Consider the following 16079-nt stretch of genomic DNA (forward strand, 5'->3'; position numbering starts at 1 on the left):
TGGTGATGCTTAGAACCAAGTGATGCCAGCAATCAAACTCCAATTGGAATATATTAAGCATTTGCTCTAACTGCTGTGCAATCACCCTGAACTGTTCTTTTCTCCAAAGGTCCCTAATACCATCATCGGGACCCTATATTTGAATCCTTCTAAATCCAATTATCTCCCAAATGTCCCATTAAAAGCTACATCTTAATTTTTATCACTAATAAATTACTTCCATTCATCTCCATTACTATTATCTCAATTATAGTTTCAGTCATGCCTGTCTGGACTGCCTTTCTAGACTCTTTTTGCTTTTATGTCCATCATACTATATATATATATATATATATATATATATATATATATGTAGATATATTATATATATATATATATATATATATATTTGGTTACTTAAGCCCCAAAGGTACTTTGAGTTATGAGTCCTCCACCCCTGATGATGGACGCTTATCCAACTGTCTCAGGGTGGTTCCCCACATCCAAATGTGCTCAGGCCTTATTCCTGTTTCTACAATCAGAGATGATTCCTGGGAGTGTTGGGGAACCCTATGCAGGAATGGAACAGGCACCAGCTAGGTGAAATTACGTGCTGTACCCCAGCGTTATTCTCTACTCAGTTGCACTTTCCTAGCTAGATGTGAATCCCACAGCCACTGACACTGAGAGGTAATCGTGAGCTGCTAGTACAGTCCACCTTTTCTTGCCCTATATAATTCCATTTTTCATTTTGTTTGGTCTTCCAGGGCCAATGCCAACATGCTCAGTGGTGATGTCTGGTTCTGTGCTCAGGAATCACTCCTGGAAGTGATTGGAAGACCATCTGTGTTGCCAGCGATAAAAAGTGGGCAGGTGGGGAAGTTGGGGCCGCCCGAGCGGCCGCCGCCACCGCCGCTTCGTCCCAGTCTCCTCCTCACCCGGTTCTCCTCCCCACCCCACCCCCACCTCCAGGCGCTGTGTTTTTTTTTCCTCAGTGAGAGAAGTAATTTGAAGTTTCTGTTTAATCCATATATAAATAGAATTCACTTCCTCCTTAAAAACGCTTACCAGTTTTAACTTTTTTAAGAGTGAGCTGTTTTTAAATTTATCCATTACTTTGGTTTACCAAAAACATTTTCAGTAGTGGTCGTGTACTTACTGGTGCCTTTTACAAATAATAGGAGGCTGACAACTCAAGCCGTGCTGCGTCCAGTCCTCAATACGTGTATTTCTATCACATATTTTTACACTGAATTTTGAAAAATTCGGTAAATTCTGCGTCAGTTACCAGTAAATTTATTTTTTAAATTGAGGTTTTTCAAAGAGTACTTAAATACGTGTGTGTTACTTAGAAAACTTGGATGTTGTCAGTGAAGTGTGCTAGTATTTGTGAAATGGTTAATCCAATTCTTAAATATTTTTGTATTTCCTGAAATTTGTGGCTTAATAAAGCATATCCAAACTTTAAAAAAGAAAAGAAAAGTGGGCAATCACTTACAAGACAAGCTTCCTACCTACTGTCTATCTGGCCTTATATCCCATTTCTAACTCTTGCTATGATCTGGATTTTTCTCATGTTAATTTAATGGCTCATGATTATTTCTCAGAATTTTCCCTTTCACAGCTACCAAGGTTGCAACTATTGTTTATATTCCTAGAATCTAAACAACTATTTTAGAAGTAATTGTTCAGCAAATGCTGTACTTAGTCTTCCTTGTTATTGTTTTGAAGTTTGAATGGAGTAAATAATTAATGCTTAGCCAATGTAGCAAATTATTCACAAACCCTTTGCTCTTTCATTCTTGACTTTTTAAAAAGTGGCTTTTGTGATATCTGTCATCCCCTAAAAATTCACTGATTTTTTTCCTTCTACTCTTCACTGACACAGTTTTATCATATTACAATTCTTATATTTTTAGATTTTGAGTAATTCTGATGTTAACAGGAAAAGACCTGATGTCTACATTTGGAATCTTTACAAGCTGCCAAGAGTATCTCACCCATACAGCAAATCCCGGCAATCTACTTGTGACGTATTTTATATGCCAAAAACAGTAACAACAAGTCTCACAATTTGTTGTGAGATGTTACTGGTGCCCACTCTAGCAAAACTGATGAACAACGCGAATGCAGCACAGTGCAGTGCAGTGCTGTACAGTGCTTTGATCCACTTACCTTAATGTGCTTTTTGCTATTTTCATTATCAACATGTTTTTACATCATTTTATTATGATATTTTTCATGAAAAACATTAAAGTGTCTTCATATTAACTTTAATTATCCTAATTATTAAAGGCTGGGTAAAAAAATACAATAATCTTTCCATTTTTGTTAGCTCTAGTCTTGAATGAAATAATCTGACATTATCAATTTCTTCAATGGAATTTTACATTATAGCTTTAATATTACGCTGTGATTTAATATAAATAAAATATAGAACAAAGCAATATCTAAATACAATTTTATTTATTCATCAGTGTAGGACTAAGAAAATATCTAAATGAAACAACAGAGATTTTTAAAGAAAACTATACTAAATCTAATACTTTGATATCAAATTTAAGAAAAGATACTCCAAATCTGGAATTTTGATATACTGAGGATGTCTATTGCTTTCAAACTCTTCATTAAAATACCACATTTAATCAACAATAGCATTGCTTTTTGAAAATTTGAGAAGCCATGGATATTATTTTGAATAACTTATTTTTTTTTTTCCTGGAGAGAATGCTCAGGACCAGGCGGTCTTCTGAAAGGCTCCAGTTGAAACTATGTACGCAAATACTCAAGCTTGAACAAACATCAGTTACAGCTATTGTGACCGCATCTGTCAAAGTGCTATCTCAGTTACACAAAAACTTCCATCTACATCAGAAATCCATTAACCACTGATTCTAAATAACAGAACTAGCATAATGGATGGCTGAGTCGCTGCTTCAAATTGGGGATGTTTTATAAGGCTGACTAAGCAAGCATGCAAGGCAAAGGAAACAAGAGTAAGATAAAGTTTATACATTAGACAAAACCACCACAAAATAATGAGTAAAATGTTTCTTAAAATGCAAATTGATTTTAAGTTTGCCTTCAGAATAAAGAATTCTATTTGTTTGTGTGTTTTTCAGCACTATAATTTAAAATGGAAACACAAAACCACAACATTTTATGACTTTGCAGACACATCCCACAGAATTCCTCTGAGATAGATGTTCTTTCCATCCTCATTTATACAAATCGAGAAACTAAAACCAAGGGACATGGGGATCCAACCTTGCTCATACAATCTTGTTGGTGGAGTTAAGAGTTGTTCTCAGACATTCTGGCTCCAAAAGCTATATCCTTAACCCTCCTCCATTACTATATTTCAAATCAATCATTAAAAAAAGTCAGATGAGTTTCATCCAAAATATGGCTAAAAAGTGATAGTGTATATAAATATATATACATTTTTTTTATCAGAGTGAGCTTAATTGTAATGTCTTGAAAATTCAAGACTTCTTCATCACTGTTAAATATGACAAAGTGTGTAATATAAGTAGTGAATTTTGAAGTTGAATATTCTAGTACAAATGAACATTAAAAAAATAGTAGTCACTTACTTTCAAATGCATTGAAGTGAACTGAGGTTTTAAATTATCTTTAAATTGATTTTAAAGTGCTGAATTATTATTAAGGGTTCATGTATTATGGACATTTAGCATAGAACATTAGTGTAGGAGTTGCAGTCCTGGTGTGACACAAACTAGGTTTGCTTCCCAGTCCAATCTCTTGTAAGTCTGAGGAAATTGTAGTTTTTTTTTTTTCTCTCAAACTGTTTTCTTTTATGCATATAAACAGTGACAGTTACCCCTTAAAGTTGTTTTCATGGCTAAGTTAACAAATGTAAAATGCATAGCCTAAGAACTGGTATACAGATTGTATAATCAATAGATACCAAACATCACATAAATGTAAGAGGTGCAGTCAGTGTAATAAAATCAGAAAAAAATACTATAATATTTGTTACAACTTTGATTATATGATAATGTTTTGAAATACTTTTATAAATTTGTCTGAACTTTTAAAATATATACAATATATTTTATAGTTTAATATCACCAAAAAACTGGTAAAATACTAATAAATATGGCAATAGACTGGCAATGAATCTAAATCTTAGGTGGATAAGAACATTTTCCATTTTCTTGGGTTCAAGTGTTATGAAACTCAGGACATGTAACTGATTTACATCTAAATTCAAGAATTCCTCCCCTATATGCATAAAAACATAACCGATTGCATATAAATATAGATATTTAATTTAAATAATTGATTCATATGACTGTGGAAGCTTGAGAAGCAAAATAATGGCAGAGTAGACACAGAGTCGGTAAAGAAGGGAGACACTATAAATTCAGCCCTAATATACTCTACTGTCAAATTTCTTATAGCTCTGAGGTAGCAAACTTACAGACTTTCATTGCTTTAATTGATTGGATTAAGCCCATCCATACTATGAAAGGTGTTCAGAACAGAAATATTTCATTGCTGATCTTTATCACCAAAGGACAAGAATTTTATTCACAGAACCAATCAAATAATACTTGATTCAATACTGGAATACAGTAATTCTGCTAAATAGACATGAATATATTTTCTCTCTATCTCTCTTTCTCCCTTTTTTTCCCGCATGATAAAATTATAAAGTTATATATGACTAGGTTTTAGGGATATATTTTCCCAACACCAATCCTTTCATCAGTGTCCACTTCCCTTCACGAATTTTCTCTCTTCCAGCCCACCTTCCACCCAACCATCTGCCTTTATGACAGGCACTTTTTAAAAATATTTAAGTTTGTGCACTGTGGTTTACTGTGCCGTTGACAATAGGGTTTCATTACAAACATTTACTAGCTTTCAGTACTTTCTCATACTCCCATTTGATCTTTCCTTGACTATAACAGTTACCACTCCTGTCCTATTCTCAGTTCCCTTAGATTGTATGTTTCCTACTGCTACTATAAACTGACAAATGCAATTAAAACTAGTATTGTTTTATAGCATCAAACCTTTAAAATCGATTTTTAAAAAATTTATAAAAATTAATTGAATAACCAAATGATCAGGTTGATTTTTCTTGGTAGTGGATCCTTAAACCACAACTTGGTCCCCAAGAACCTACTAGATGCAATAGCTTTCAATTACATAGTCCTTATGGATGTAGTTGGCTAAGCTTAGTAGTTTCAAACAATATAAAACTAGATATTTATATGCATTAATTTGAATTTATAAATAGACAAATGCAGATTCATATTGTTGTGATTTATGCACATATATATTTTGTTTTAATCTAATAACAAAAATAATTTACAGATATTGTTTTCCAGATTTAGTAAATTAAGACATTTTTCATGGTAACAAGGATTTTGTAGATTAATCATTCTGTAGGACTTGTTTGAGGAAGCATTTTTCGTTAAACCAATTTGTTTTAATTATGTTAAAGTATATTGATAATATTATCTAATTATCTAAAAACCCATGTGTGTATTATGTTTTATTGCATTTTTGGCTCTGTACTCAGATATCAGAGATCACTCCTAGGGGTTTCTGGGACCAGTTAGTTGAGTGAGGTGAAAGGAAAATGACTCTGTCCTATATCTCCAATGTCTAATTGGATGATTGTCTTAGTCGATCCCTCTTGTTTTAGATAATATTTTGGGTGATAGTATATGGACTTTCAAATTTTTGTTCTGCATATAAAGCACACAGAAAACAATTTTAAAAAAACTAAAGAAATAAAATGTGTATCTCTCTCATTATATTTATTTATTCGTTTCTTCTTATATTTTTGTGGGATTGGGCAAAATTTAGCATGCTCAGGGTTACTCCTGGCTCTGCACTCAGGAGTTACTCCTGGTGGAGCTTGAGGGACCATATGGGAGGCTGGTGATAGAACATGGTACGAGGAAAGCAAATCAAGTGCCCTACCTGTTGTACTATTGTTCCAGCTCCATATGCATCCCATTTTAATACATACACTTCATATCCCAATTTCACCTAGGGACTGGGATACAAGAAGAATACAGTAATAAATAAGATGTTTTAAGCAGCCTTCCAGAATATAGAGCCTTGTTAATGTATTAAAAATACAACATACTTAACTAGAAATTTTGTTATTGTTACCAATGTTTACTTATTTATACTTAACATATACATAACTACATATAAAGGTTGTAGATAAAAAATTTTCCATGTGTTATTATGACAAAGACATTAGAGGTTCATACTCTTTGATTCTTCATGAGTCTTGGGACTGTATATTTTCAAATGATACATCGACCTGACATCTTTGTAAAGAGTTGCATTAATTAACTGACATCAACAAGTATGTCCAATAAAAAAATTACTACAAAGCAATTTAGAAGCAAAAAGTTTCCTTCTCTTTCCTGTCAGTACCCCGAATACACCAAAATAAGAAACGCTATATTCAACAAAATTTGTTGCTGTTAAAAAAAGTCTACGACTTAGATTATTAATCTGCTTTTAGAAAAAAAAATACTTGCTCACTTAATAGTAAAACACTTTACTTAAAACATATTAAGATTTTGAAGTGCTTTCAGAATTTTTAAAGCAGAAGTAAATAATTCTGCATTCTCTTGAACAATTTGACAGCTTAAAATAACAACCAAATGGGAATTGAAAACAATTTATGCACAGGTATCCAGAAGGAAAATAACAAATGCAGAATTGATTATTATCTATAGAGATAGCACAGTAAAATGAGAGACTATGTTTAATGCTTTGGACAGATAAAATTGATTTACAAAGACAATACATTTTCAGTCTTGTGAATTATCATTAAAATTCTATTTGGCAAATTATGGTTGTATTAGTTTCTGCTGTAGTTGATGTTAGGAATGAAGAAAGTGCCCAAACTATGCACTGCATTTGAAATAAAGATGGACCTCGAATATCACAAAAGATATACTCTACTAAAATTGTGAATTCTGAGTTGTAATTAAATTGTAACCCTAATACATTTTCTTATTATTTAATCAAACTCTCCCCATATCTTTTCCCATCTTTTCTTCCCCTCCTTTTTCAGTTATATTTCCAAATATATATGTATATATAAGTATATATGTTTTTATATGAGAGATACAATATGCAATATGCAGTACTAATACAAATATCCAGTAATTTTGTTTTATTAGGGCTATTATAATTAAAGTCTAAAAGGTTTTTTGTTTTGTGTTTTTGTGTTTGTTTTGGGTGAACAAAGGTGTATTTGGGCCATAGGTGGTGTGGAGTTAAGATTACCTCTGCCTCTGTGCTCATGTTCACTTCTCTGCTTCTGGGAAAACCTATTTAATCACAGAGATCAAGGGAAACTATACATGCCAGGGATCAAACTGTATCAGTCAAGTGCTGCTATAGCCTCAGTACTATATCTCCAGACGTAAAGTTTAAAGAAAGAGTTAAGCAGTGAGCATTAACTTTTAATTGCCAATCTAAAACATTACTTAGAATCTTCCATGTGTGCGCTCCAACAGGAATAGCTTGTTTGCCTTGTATTTAAGGTTATCAAGTTGCTTTGTATTATAGTTGGTCCATTTAATATGTACACACAAAAATTTTTATATTTTTTATTGGAAGGATTATTTTAGTAATTTTCATATGTATTTTAGATTTCCAGAATTTGAATTTTGTGAGATTAATGTGAAATAGTAAATATTTGTTTAATGGAATGAATTCTCAATTTACTATGTCAAATAGTTCTGAATTTTTCAAATATGTGTATTCAATGTTTAAAAATATCTCTGTCGCTCTTTCCTCGTTCATCAGGTACCCGTCTGGTGGCAGGGCCCCTTCCCGGGCCTATGCGGCTAACTAGATCCCCTGAGAATGGCTGGTTTTCACCCTTGGTCTGCGTGGGACGGGAATTGAGGCACACCGCACGAAAACAAAGCTGAACAGCTCCGGGTACTCTCTCCTCATTCATCAGGTACCCACCTAGCTCAAGGGCCCCTTCCCAGAGCCATGGCCGCTAATGCGACTGCTAGTTATTCTCCCACTACATATCCCATAGGAAATATAAGTTACCCTCTAAGATGGAACTTTCACTAGGTTAGCTTAATCACCAGAAACACATTAGCCAATAATTCATTAAGCCCATCTCAATTCATTTGGCATCACAAGCAGAGTAGTAACAGTTAGTGTGAAGGTCTAAACCACAGTGGTCACAATAGTAAAGCAACACAGAAGCTCACCAAGATTACTGATTGTAGAACCTAGCCCAGAAGACACCAACAGTAATGAAGTGCTATACAACCTTCTGACAAAGAATTTAGACGGGAACTACTGAGGATGCTTAGGGAGTTAAAAGAAACAATGGACAGCAACACCAATAAAAGACAAGAGGATTTGAAGGTAGAAATGAGGAAAATGCAAGCAGAAATGTTAGACCTGAAAAACCTGGTAGGTGAATTGAAAAGCTCAGTGGAAGGCCTCAACAGCAGAGTAACAGCTGTTGAGGAGAGAACCAGTGAGCTCGAAGATGAAGTCCAGAGACTCTCCAGAAAAGAGCACAAAATGGAAAAGAGACTCACAATTCAGGAACAGATGGCAAGAGAAGATTGTGATGAAGGCAAGGGGGGTAACATAAGAATTATTGGAGTCCCAGAGGAAGAGGAAGAAAACTCTGATGGAGAAGAAACTGTCAAAGACATCATTGCTACGATGTTTCCAGAGCTGAAGAAAACATGCCACCACATTCAGAAAGCCCGAAGTGTACCAGCTAGAAGAAATCCGAATGAAAATATCCCAAGATACATCCTGATCAAAATGACCAAAACCTTAGATAGAGACAAAATTCTGAAAGCAGCAAGATCAAAGAAAGAAATTTCCTATAAAGGAGCATCCTTAAGATTCACAGCTGATTTGTCTGATGAAACCCTCATGGCCCGAAAACGGTGGTGGGATATAGTCAAAAAACTCAATGAAATAAATGCCTCACCAAAAATACTTTACCCAGCAAGGCTCTTATTCATAACAGAATGAACACAGTTTCACAGACAAACAAGAGCTCAGGAACTTCATAAACTCAAAACTATGGTTACCAGAACAACTACATGGGCTATTTTAAGATAAGACAGGCCCCTCAAGTACACCAAATTTCAACAGAAAAGTGGGACAAAACCCTACAACAATAATCTCTCTCAACGTCAATGGGCTTAACACACCAATTAAAAGACACATAGTGGCGGCGACCCCAGGCCAGCTGTGTGGCTACGGGCGGGTGCGCAGATGCTCCAGAATATGCAAGAATGAAGCCTGGGCCAAGAGAGTTACCTAATTTCTGTGACATGATCATTGAGCTGTGGTGGCAATGAAGAAAGAGACCGGATTGATTGGTTTTCCCTAAAGGGAAATGATAGACATAAACCAAACCTGTGGTGTGGGGCAGGACTCGCTACCCTATCTGATATATCTGATTCACATCATGGAGGAGTGGTTGGGTGTGGACCACTTGGAGGACTACCTGAACTTTGTAAACTATCTTTTGTGGGTTTTTACGCCACTCATCCTTCTAATACTCCCATACTTTACCATCTTCCTGCTCTACCCTACAATTATATTTCTAAATATCTACAAGAGGAAGAACCTGCTGAAAGAAGCTTACTCTCATAACCTGTGGGATGGTGCACGGAAGTTGGTGGCGATATTATGGGACAGTCACGCAGCCGTGTGGCACGGTTATTAAGTTCATGGGATGGAAAAAAATACCAGAAGAAGGAACAGCACTTATTTTTTTTTTATCATGGAGCTATTCCCATAGATTTTTACTACTTCATGGCTAAAATTTTTATTCATAGAGGCAGAACTTGCTGTGTAGTAGCCGATTACTTTGTCTTTAAAATTCCAGGGTTTAGTTTATTGCTTGATGTATTTTGTGTCCTCCATGGACCAAGAGAAAAGTGTGTTGAAATTCTGAGGAGTGGCCACTTGTTGGCTATTTCGCCCTTCGGAGTTCGGGAATCTCTCCTCAGTGATGAGACCTACATCATCGTCTGGGGCAGCCGCAGGGGCTTCACACAGGTGGCCATAGATGCTCAAGTGCCCGTTATTCCTATGTCTACGCAAAATATTAGAGAAGGCTTTAGATCACTTGGAGGAACAAGGTTATTTAGGTCGCTTTATGAAAAATTTCGCTATTCATTTGCTCCCATGTATGGAGGCTTTCCAGTAAAGTTACACACTAATGTAAGGTGATCCCATTCCATAAGACCCAAACGTGATGGCAGAAGAATTAGCTGAGAAAACAAAAAATGCTCTTCAAGCTTTGATTGATAAGCATCAAAGAACACCAGGAAACATCATGAGCGCGTTGTTAGAACGTTTTCATAAAAAGGAAAAGATCAATTAGAAGATGATTTAATACATTTATAATACTGAGTTTGTGTCTATAGTATTATCTTCTGAATTTTATAGGACCTCTAGTATTTTTTTTGAATAATCATGCTGATAGAATTTTTCACTGAACTTTGTTTAAAATTGTATTAATTTGGTTTTGCAATCAATGTGTCAAATGTAAACAATAACATTACATGCTGAATAATTAAAAAAACTTGTGTTTTCTTATAAATTCTTAATCATGTGTGATAAGCCATATAGATTCCTGAAGTTAAGATTATTAATAAAAGCAATTTATTTAGGTTAAAACAACATTCCCAAATAATGCATCTTGTTTCTGTTGCAGTGAGCTAATTCTGTGAGGTGAACGAACCTACATTAGTACAGACTCTTAGTTAGAAAGAAATGCTTGATTATCTGTCTGCCATTCCTTTTATGATCTTAGGCTAATCAGATTGCGTTTTGGTGCCTCAGCAATTTACTTTTCAAAAACATGTTATGGTAATATGGTGAGGAATCTTCTTTTAAATAATTACTGTAATTTATAGCTGTAGGACATAAGTCATAACTAAATTAAATAACTCCAAGATCTTTTGAAGTTTATGTATATATTTTGTCCACAGAATGTGTAAATTATTCCTGCAGTATGATTTCCAGTTGCTAAGCACAATGAAAAAGGTGTACTGTTTATCAAACTGATCTTAACTCGGGAAGGCAGAATTTTCTAATTATTATTATTATTATGAGTATTTTTTAATGAAACTATAGACAATATAGTGTATCTTGTGCAAAGTCTGTCCTATAATACAGCACAAAGGTTAAATATGAGTTTAATATGGGGTTAAAATCACTGTGTTCTTTGTTTCTTATGCTAGAAAGTGAATCCAGGCTGATGGAAACAGAATACAGAAAACTTGTATCTTGCCCAACTTCATGACTTAATCAAATGTCTGTTTCAGTAAAACATTTAATGATTAATTTATGTGAGCCAAAGTTTCTGGAATGTTAATGGTTTTTGATTAAGGTTTTTTGCTTGTTTGGTTTTTGTTTTGGGGGTCACACTCGCAGTGCTCAGAGCTTACTCTTGGCTCTGCACTCAGGAATTACTCCCGGTGACGCTTAAGGGCCACATGAGATGCCAGAGATGGAATCTGGGTCAGCCACAAGCAAGGCAAATGCCCTCCCCACTGTACTGTTTCTCCAGCCCTCAATTGTTGTCACCTAGGTATCTGAATTTTGAAAGTATTGAAACAGAATTATACCAAAAATCAGATGCAGTATCTTCCTTTCCTTTTTCAGATGTTAAATTACTGGGAATTTTGTATAAGTTTTTGTATCATAGCTAGGTGTGTATGCTTAACTAATGTATATAAAGCTAAACAGCATAAAAATAAAAGTAAAACTGAGTTACAATTTAAAAAAATAAAATAAAAGACACAGAGTGGCAGGATGGATTAGAAAATTGAACCCAACATTCTGCTGCCTGCAAGAAACACATCTCAATAGTCAAAGCAAACACAGGCTCAGAGTCAAAGGCTGGAAAACAAGCCTACAGGCAAACAGCTCCCACAAAAAAAGCTCGGGTAGCCATCCTTGTATCAGATCACATTGATTTTAGACTGAAGAAGGTCAAAAGAGACAGTGAAGGCCATTACTTATTGATCAAAGGATCTGTAAAACAGGTAGAACTTACAATAATAAATGTATATGCACCAGCAAAGTACTTAAAACAACTACTCATAGACTTGGAGGAAAACATTGATAGCAACACAATACTAGTGGGAGACTTCAACACCACTTTATCACCTCTTGATAGATCAGCCAGATTCAAGCTTAGCAAGGACACACTTCATCTGAGGGAAAAACGGAAGAAAGGACTTAGTAGATATATACAGGACACTTCATCCTCAAAAAGCTGAATACACATTCTTCTTAAGCGCACATGGAACATTCTTCAAGATAGACTACATGCTGAGCCACAAAACATACCTCCATAAAATTAAGAAGAGAGATTGTATCAACAATCTTCTCAGACCACAATGCGCTTAAATTAGAAGTAAATCACACACAAAAACAGAAAACTAATTCAAACACCTGGAAATTAAACAGTTTACTATTGGACAATGAGTGTCTTAGAAAGGAAATCAAAGAGGAAATCAAAAGATTTCTGGAAACGAATAGAAATGAGAACACAAGTTACTAAAACTTATGGGACACAGCAAAAGCTGTGTTAAGAGTAAAATTCACAGCTCTACAAGCATTCTTCAGGAAGAAGGAGCGAGCCCACATAACTAACTTAACCTCACAGCATAAGAGCTTGGAGAAGGACCAACAAAAGGAAACCAATCTGATTAGGAGGATGGAAATAATAGAACTCAGATCAGAGATTAACAAGATGGAAACCCAAAAAACAATCAGAAAGATCAATGAAACCAAGAGCTGGTTATTCAAGAAAATAAACAAGATAGGTAAGACTCTAGCAAAACTCACAAAGAAAGGAAGAGAGAAAACCCTAATAAACTGAATCAGAAATTAAAAGTGGGTCATTACAACAAAAACTACAGAAATTCAAAGGATCCTCAGGGAGTACTTTGAGAAGCTTTATGTCATGGAACATCAAAACCTCGAGGAAATGGATAAATTCCTAGATTCCTATAGATTTCCAAGGCTGAACCAAGAAGACCTGGAATACCTAAACAGACCTATGGCCATCAAGGAAATTGAAATGGTAATAAAAAGTTTTCGCAAGCACAAAAGTCCTGGCCCAGATGGATTCACTAGTGAATTCTTCCAAATCTTTAACGAGGACTTAATCCCAATCCTCTTAAAGCTTTTCCAGACTCCTCACGCTGCGCCCATCTCATCCCAAACCCAGGTCAGCTCAGCCGCTGGTTCGTGGCCCCAGAACTTTCGTCTCTCCCTTCAAAACCCCAGGTGTCCCTCCAGACGCCTGGAGAAAAGCATTTCTGAGCGTCTGCCCTCCCCTCTTCACTAGTCACGCGGCGCCCATCTATCCCAAAGCCAGGTTTCTGTAGAGGCGTGGCCTCTTCGAAAGTGGGCGTGGCTTCAGAAGTGGGCATGGCCTGTTTCCCACCTAACTTCAAGCTCTACTACAAAGCAGTAATAATTAAAACAGCATGGTACTGGAACAAAGGCAGAGCTGCAGACCAATGGAACAGAGTTGAATATACTGACATCTCCTCCCAAACATATAATCTTCTAATCTTCGATAAGGGGGCAAGAAAAGTGAAATGGAGGAGGGAAATCCTCTTTAATAAATTGTGTTGCCAAAACTGAACGGCTACATGCAAAAAAGTGGGCTCAGATCTCTGCCTAATGCCATGCACAAAAGTAAGATCGAAATGGATTTATGACCTCAACATCAGACCGGAATCCATAATGTTTATTGAAGACAAAGTTGGCAAAACTCTCCATGATATTGAAGCTAATGGTATCTTCAAATATGTCACGCCACTGGCCGAGCAAGTGAAAACAGAGATAGACAAATGGGACTATCTTAAACTAAGAAGCTTCTGCACCTCAAAAGAAAGAGTGACCAAAATACAAAGACAGCCTACATAATGGGAAAGGATATTCACCAAATACACATCCGACAAGGGATTGATATCATTGATATACAAGCTACTGTTTGAACTCCACAAGAAGAAATCACCCAACCCCATTAAAAAATGGGGCAAGGAAATGAACAGAAACTTTCGCAAAGAAGAAATTCAAATGGCAAAAACGCACATGAGAAAATGCTTTACATCACTAATCATCAGAGAGATGCAGATCAAAACAACAAGATATCATTTCATACCACAGAGACTGGCCCAGATCCACAAGAACAAAAGCAAGCTGTGCTGGCGCAGATGTGGCGAGAAAGGGACCCTCCTTCACTGCTGGTGGGAATGCCGGCTGGTCCAACCCTTTTGGAAAACAGTATGGATGAGTCTCAAAAGATTAGAATTTGATCTCCCATTTGACCCAGCCATAGCATTCCTGGGAATATGTCTCAGAGAGGCAAAAAGGTATAGTTGAAGTGACATCTGCAATTGTTTGTTCATTGCAGCACTCTTTACAATAGCCAGAATCTGGAAAAAAAACCTGAGTGCCCGAGAACAAATGACTGGTTAAAGAAACTTTGGTACATCTACACAATGGAGTACTATGTAGCTGTTAGAAAAGATGCAGTTATGAAAATTACATACAAGTGGTACTACATGGAAAGTATCATGTTAAGCAAAATGAGTCAGAAAGAGAGGGTTAGACACAGAAAGATTGCATTCATCTGGGGAACATAAAGCAACAAAACGGGAGACTAACAACCAGGAATGTCTGAGATTAGTACCAGGAGGTTTAATCCATGACTTGAAGGCCAGCCACATGTGCTAGGTGAAAAGGAAGCTCAGATAGAGAAGAGAGAACCAAATAAAGGGTGTTGTGAGACCCTCCCAGTGTGGGAGAAGCATGCTAAAAGTAGACTATAGACCAAACATGATTGCCACTCAAGGCCTCTCTTGCAAAACACAGTACTCAAAAGAAGAGAGAGAGAACAAAGGGGAATGCCCTGCTACTGAGGCAGGGTGGGACGGGGGGATGGGAGGTGGGAGGGACGCTGGGACCCGTGGTGGTGGAGGATGGGCACTCATGGAGGGACGGGTACTTGATCAATGTATAACTGAAACCAAGCACAAATATTTATAAGTCTATATCTGTACCGCATGGTGTTTCACTAATTAAAAAAATCTTTTCCACGAAGTTGAAATATCAAAAACACTTCCAAACAGTTTCTATGAAGCAAATATCACCTAGATACCAAAAGCAGACAGAGATACCACAAAGAAAGAGAATTACAGGCTGATATCCCTGATGAATATAGATGCAAAGACCCTCAACAAACTATTAGCAAATACAATGCAATGACTCATCAAAAAGATCATACACCATGGTCATGATTTCTACTCAAATCTCTTCGATAGTCATGTCCACTTGCTGACATACCAAATTCCACAGGATGGGTATGTCGTTCCCAACGTTCTCCCTTCCGAAATCCGACACGCCATTTTGTCGGTAAAGAAACAAACAGCACCCAGCCCAGACAAGGTCAGACCTGAACACCTGAAGAACCTGCCGTCAGTACTCATCAATACACTGGCTCGGCTCTTCACTTGCTACCTGTCTGAATGCAAGTTTCTGTCCGAATGGAAAACCAGCAGGACCGTACTACTGTTCAAGAAGGGAGACATCCATGACATTGGCAACTATCACCCGATCTGCCTATTGTCTGTCATCTACAAGTTGTTCACTTGAGTCATCCAAAATAGGATTGGCAAAACACTAGATAAAGGACAACCATGCGAGCAAGCCGGGTTCCGCAAAGGATTCAGCACCATCGACCATATCCACACGATAATCAAGCTCATTGAGGTTTCTCGGGAGTTCAAGATGCCGCTCTGCTTAACGTTCATTGATTTAAAGAAGGCCTTTGATTCTGTTGAGACGGAAGCGGTCATTGAAGCCCTAGCCAATCAGGGCATTCAAGCCCAATACATCAGGATCCTCCGTGAGCTGTATTGCGGATTCACTACCAGGATCTCACCATTCTACAAAGAAGTAATGATTGATATCAAGAGAGGGGTGCGGCAGGGTGATACCATTTCACCAAAACTCTTCAGTGCCACCCTCGAGAACATCATGCGATGACTGGA

General features: G+C 36.6%; 1 pseudogene; it reads left to right on the forward strand.

The window, feature by feature from the left end:
* The first annotated feature begins 9385 nt into the window (after positions 1 to 9385).
* Positions 9386 to 10458, forward strand: LOC130018633 (transmembrane protein 68-like; annotated as a pseudogene).
* The last annotated feature ends 5621 nt before the right edge of the window (positions 10459 to 16079 follow it).

This window comes from Sorex fumeus, unplaced genomic scaffold, assembly GCF_029834395.1.
Source record: "Sorex fumeus unplaced genomic scaffold, SorFum_2.1 ptg000265l, whole genome shotgun sequence".
Taxonomy (NCBI): domain Eukaryota; kingdom Metazoa; phylum Chordata; class Mammalia; order Eulipotyphla; family Soricidae; genus Sorex; species Sorex fumeus.